The 6,693-nt window shown below is 35.9% G+C and overlaps 1 pseudogene; it reads right to left on the reverse strand.

The window, feature by feature from the left end:
• Positions 1–708: 708 nt before the first annotated feature.
• LOC149957439 (uncharacterized) overlaps positions 709–6,693 on the reverse strand; it is a 20,377-nt pseudogene continuing 14,392 nt past the window's right edge.

A 6,693-nucleotide genomic window follows, 5' to 3' on the forward strand; every position in this document is an offset into this window, starting at 1 on the left:
CATGAATTTTAATAAATAAATCTATATTAAAGCTGCGTATACATTTTGAAATTCACCATTTTACGAGTTAAAAACAAATTTCTGTAACGCATTTTTATTTTTGCTTTTTATTAATGAGCTAAAATAAAATAATAGTTCCTACCGATATTCGGCTTGAAATTGGAAATATCAAATGTAACCCTTCCAATTATACCACGTCAAAAATATAAAACTACCTTAACTCGGTTTTGCCCTGCAAAGTTTGAAGAGCTATTCGTCATTTTCCCATGGCAAAACCCTAGAAACAGCTTTAATAGGTTTTGCCATGGACAACTCAGAAATATTTTAGACAGTTTCCCATGGCAAAACCATACAAATAGCTTTACACGTTTTTGCCATGGAGAGCTCAGAAATATTTTAGACAGTTTCCCATGGCAAAACCATACAAATAGCTTTAATCGGTTTTGCCATGGGAAGCCTAAAGATTATTTCGTAAATTTCCCAATGCAAAAGCATTTTATTAGGGGCGTTTCTTTTGAAGTAATATTAGCAAATTTTTAACCCCGCTCATAGTGTTGAATGATAACAATGATTGTTTCCTAAATATATATATCTGGGGGTACAAATAAATTCTTGGCACCCCTACTGTCGTTGGTGGTTACAATGTTCCCCTGCCCCCCCCCCTATTCCATCGTCCCTGCAAGCTGGCGAGGAGCGTAGGTTTTGGCCTTAAACATCTGGGAATCGGTCTCTTTCATCTGGATTTCCTCTTTCGGGATTGTTGGGTAATCGGTGACCAACAGGCGGTGTGAGGATGGCGAAGACATTGCTCTTCGTGGATTCTTCGCTGCTTTGACCATCATTTTCTGAAAGGAATGCCCTGTGTGGTTGGCGATGAGAATTTCGTTCGCGACTTGCGCGAGGGATTCAAGAGGGTGTCAAAACTTTGTGTAAAATGAAAATCGGAGGCAAACTAAAGCTTGGAAAACTTTTTTCTTCATCTTATCAAAATATTTGTTTGATTACTGTCAGTATATGTTGAAAGAGGGTCACGTCGATGTACTTTTGGACAAAAACAAACTTACAGCTATGATTGAAGAAAAGAGATTCTTAGCTCACAACACAGAAATAATATATGGGCAGATGTTGCAAGAACCCTAGGACTGCAGGGGTTGGCCTCTAGAGGATCTGAAGCAGATAAAAATCGTAACCATAATCAGATAAAAGAGGTTATATCGAGACATAACTCCATATTGAAGCGATGGTTATCCGATGCATCTATGCGTTCTTATCATGTGACCTACTTAAGACCAAAATCTCACAACGAGTTTGTACTATTAGTTGGAGCAGCGGTACATAATAAAATTGTGCAAGAAATTAAAGAAAGTCCATTTGGTACCTTAATGGCTCATTCCACGTCGGATTTGCAAAGGTGATAGTTCAAATTTGGTTTTCCAGTCTTACGACTTTGCCAGTTCCATGTTAGGGATGTTTAACTAGATGTTTCAAATCTAGTAGGCCATCTTGTACCTCATATTCCCGATATTATGCACAAGGTATTAGAAGGGAATGTACTAGTTTTAAGTGAACTTATAGGTATAAAGTATTTTACGCTAGAACAGTTACATTTTAGAATTAGCAGTTTTCTATTTGGAATTGAAATTAAAAGCCAACACACTAAATTTACAAAATACCACGTTCAGAATCTTGTTGGTGCTACCGGTAAAACAGCTAGTCAATTTTGGTGCCTTTTAATATATTCACCTTAGCTCTTAAGTGAATAAGTTCCAACTGATAATGAGATTTACGAACTCATGTTAATGCTCTAATACTGTGTTGACATTATATTATCGCCTTTTAGTTTGAAGAACATTTAAAATATTCCAAGCAAATAACAAAGGATCACCATGAAAAGTTCCTTTCTTTGTTTCCTGAAAGATCTCTTCTGAAGCCCAAACATCATTTTATGTTGCATTATACGAAATGTATAAAAATGATTGGCCCTCTTTTTCGTATTGGCGTTATTAGATTTCAAGCAAAACACAACTTCTTTAAAAAATATGCTCATGTTATTCGCAATTTCAATAATATAACCAGGTCCGGGCTCGTGGACGCTGACTTAGGGCACTATGATGATAGATCTCCGGTGGTATGGTCTCTGTTACTAGGTACACCGGGCTATAAATTCTGACACACAATATAACCAGGTACTTAGCAAACCAACAGCAAACGCTGTTTGCATTTAACAGTAGAAATGACAAAGCATTTGATCAGAGAGGAACTGAGATAGGTCCTTATCATATATTACTTTAAGCACACCTCACACATGGACAATGTTTTATGAAACTTTGTTGGGAAACTCCAAGTTCGATGATGTTGCATGGTTGAACTGGGTTAAATATGCATGGGTTTTTTATAAACCAGGACAGGTGCTTGTACTGAATGTTAATGAAGAAAATTCAGTATTTGGAAAATTATAATATATATTACTAAAAGGGCAACTAAAATTTACATTTGTTTTGTCAACACTGGAAATGGTTGGTTATGAGAGACATTATCACGCATATAAGATATGGTCTCCCCCTTAACTGGCGATCAAGATTCCCTGACACAGGCACACAATCGATTCACGAATCTTACCAAAGGTCTAGACACATTGCCTCCTGAAATTCGTAATGAGAAACTAAATGTTGATACACCTACGCTATACGCCATGCTGTTAATGACCTTGCGCAATTGTGGTCCATGTAGTCAGGTCACTCGGCACTAGAGCCAAAAACGTTTTTTACGTTTGATACCCTACGCAAAACTTTTATTAAACCACGGGTTAAAACGAAGATCCGCCAATGGCATTTGACATTCAGAACTATTGCCAGATGGAATTCACTAACTGAGAACGCCCTAAAATGTGAGAGTCGCCAGTCATTCTGTCGATGTGTGCGCGATTACTTTCGAGCGATCCCTGATGTATAAACCGTATTATTCTATATATTCTACATTTTGTATTATCCTTATATATTATATAATTTGTCAAACTCCTGCAAGGCTGCCTATAAGCTCTAAAGCTTAGTGGTTTGTAATATGTTAACTAAATAAATAAATAAACTGGTTTGCTGCTCAAACTCAGGAAAAATATTAGATTATAATCATCCGATCCTGGTATCACGTGGTATAAAAGAGGTGAGGCTACTGGATTTTGACCAAGATTTTTCAAACACCGGTGTGGCCCTTAAGGTGCTCTGCTTGACAACACTTACATGAATAAATTGGTCTTACTCGTTGTTTATTGCTTATAACTTAGCTTTGAAACATAAATTTTAAAAATTCATCTTTACTCTGTGCAACATTTTGTTTGTTCTGAAATTGATTAAAAGCAAGTAAGGGATCTAGTGCACTACCTGGATGATACGATAGATGGCGTAATGACCAAGGCTTAACGTTAGTTGTATTAAGTTTCATTTAACACAAAATTAAAAAGTGCAAATTTACATTATAATATCAACAGAAAGTGTAGAAGCTTTCATTTATTAAAGCAGGGGCACCTATATGGGCGACCTTAAGTAAATCAGGATCTTCAAAATGGCGATCTGTGGTCTTGAAAATTATTGTACCCCCATTTAAATAGAAGCCAGTATTTTTTTGGTAGTTAAAACAAATTTATGGACAACCCTTCTGGTCACGTGTCTTGCTGCGGCTATGATTAGGGTGTTAAAAATTCAATGAGGATAATTTATCGAAAGCCATACAATAGGAAACGACGAAAGAACCAGTAACTTTCTGCTTATTTAAAACAAATAAGTAAATCTGACAAAATTAATTAAAATATAAAGTACGCCATATTAAATTTTCAACATCAGTCAATTAGTAGAAGAGTAAATTATTTTAAATATTGCTTTTTAATTCTTAAGATTAAACGGAATTACATCCCGTGTTATGGACCAAAAGCTTTATTCAGTATCACCTCAAAATAGACAATTAGAATTTCATAGATACAATAAAGGAACGAAATATTCATTCAGTGTTCTTTATAATGTAAGTATTAAAATTTGGTGAAAGGTGAAAAGGTGATGAAACACAATTATAAAATAGTATCTACTCATTGAACTGCTGAGCACACAGCAGGTTTAAGTAGTTTATCTACTAAAGAGCTGCCATGTGGTTTTTTCAGATGTGTATGAAATTTGATTAACGCTTCAATTTACTTTCAAAAAAAATAATTTAATTTTTTTGAAATCCAAATATTATAACGGTTTTTCAAAAATTTTAACCAAAACATTATGTTTACATTACACATAAATAAAGCAGATTTTTTAAAAATATTAAAACCAATTACTACAATGTGTTTCTGATGGAGAGTAGCAAGTTTTGGTGTTGCTATTAATTTTTCTTCCATTTAATATATAACGTGGTGAAACTTTTTTGGATGACGTAATAAAGTGTTAAAATTGCGTCATCTTACAAAAGACACCACATAAGGGTGTCTCCAATGGCACATAGAGGGTTTGAAATTTTAAATTTTCACGGTGTTAACACCTTTTACGACCGCAGTTTGTAGACAGACATTTACGACTAAATTTAAAGGGCAGACACATTTACCTTTAAAGAAGATTATTTTCTTTAGATTTCCGCTAATATTTTTTTCAATAACTAGGTCATACATAATACAAAGTTGGCATTTGTGAAGGATTTTGTCCACTGCACTTTAACAAACCTTAATGATTATTTGACACCCTTCAATAATTTAAGATGAATAAAACGAAGCATTGCTAGGAATGCTTCTTTGTTTAAAGAAAGCTACTGTAGTTTGGCGAGTATTCCTTGGAGGCCGTTTTTTTGCGAGCAAGGAATTTAACAGTAAGCCTATTTAAGCACTGCATCCTCACACAATATGTCGGCTAACATCTTCTAAAATCAAATTAAACGGTTTTATTTCTTCAAGACGGTAAATAAAATATTAACATCGTATAAAATAAAAACAGTTCCAACGAAAATCTGCTTCAACCTCTCGTAAACAGGTTCATTTGGTCAAATTGAAACTATTTTCAATAGAAAATGCGTCAAAATTCCACAAATAATTCATTTATGTTATTTTGTTTTGTGAAAAATAGATATAGAAAGTATTGGCTACACAGAATGCTTTTAATGATAACACGATCACACCAAAACACTTCTTAAAATATGCCACCTTTAGGAGCCACGGCCTCAATACAATTAATTTATTTGATCACCCGACGAGAAGATCCGACAAATTCTTAGTTTAGAAAATAGCTCGTAACTCTACAGGGTCTTTTTTTTTGCTCGGAAAAGTGTTTTTTTTCAAAAACTATTTATAGTACCGATTTCAAATTTGGAAGGTCAATTCTCTATACCGGGGGACATCAGTTTGAGAAATTTGAGCGTTTTCGGTAATGTTTTTCACCAATTTTGAAAAATTATTTTTCGACCACTAGGTGCGAGATAAAAAATTTCTATTATAAAGTTGTAGGCCGTCATCGAAAACCCTTAAAAATTGTTCACTCGACGAAAAACAACTTATTTATCAGTGAAAATTCGAGCTTGAAAAATTTACAAGTTGGTGAAGCCAAATTACGATTGTTTGAAACGATAATTGAAAAGGGAACAAGTCTAATACAAACGTAGTAGAGTTTTCACACTTGAAAAAATGTACACGTTTGGTTTTTAAATGCAGATATTTTATTCACATAAATTTTTACAAAACATTTTCAATAATATCACCATTGGCTGCAACACAGGTTTGTGCGCGGACAATTAAGTTCTCAAACGCTTTCTCTACCATTTCTGGTGTGACGTCTCGGCAAGCACTGATTATTCGTCTAATGAGTTCCTCCCTAGTTTCAATGGGCGTGGCGTATACCTTTGCTTTAACGAATCCCCAGAGAAAATAATCCAACGGTGTTAGGTCAGGTGACCTTGCTGGCCAATGCACTGGACCATTTCTCCCTATCCACCTTTCAGGAAACTCGTTGTTGAGGTGCTCAGTTACTTGCCGGGAAAAATGCGGAGGGGCGCCATCTTGCTGAAACCACAACTGACGTCTTTCAGCCAATGGAAGGTCGTCGATTGCGTCACTCAGTTCGTTCTGTAGAAAATGTAAATACCTTTGGCCGTTGAGGTTCGTCGGCAGGAAAAAGGGACCAATCAAACGGTTTCCAACAAGTCCAACCCAAACATTGACCCGCTCAAATTGAACCTGGTGATGATATTCAAAACCCCAATGTGGGTTGATGTCAGACCAAAGATGGCTGTTTTGATGATTAAAGGGCCCATCTCTAGAAAATGACGCTTCGTCGGAGAACAAAACATGGCGCAAAAATTGTCTATCTTCTTGGACAGCATTTAGTAACCAGTTGCGAAATTCATAACGTCTTTGATGGTCTCCGTCAATTAGTCCTTGGTGGAGCGTAGCTCTGTATGGGTGATAGCGATTCTTACGAAGAATTTTCCACACACGATTTGCAGAACAACCCAAATCAGCAGCGGCGTTAGCGCAACTGTGACGAGGATATGCCACAAAGTACGCGAGTACATTGTTCTCGAAGTCTAAATCCGGTTGACCCAATCCGCGAAACCTAGGTTGCAAGTTACCAAATTGATTGAAATCGTGAATTGCTCTTCTTACTGTATTTACAGATGGTGCTCCATTTGGATGTCTTTCTGCGAAGATTTCAGTCACTCTTCTAAGGTTTTGCGCTG

This window comes from Leiobunum rupestre, chromosome 2, assembly GCF_980474605.1.
Source record: "Leiobunum rupestre chromosome 2, qqLeiRupe1.1.hap1, whole genome shotgun sequence".
NCBI classification, from domain to species: Eukaryota; Metazoa; Arthropoda; class Arachnida; order Opiliones; family Sclerosomatidae; genus Leiobunum; species Leiobunum rupestre.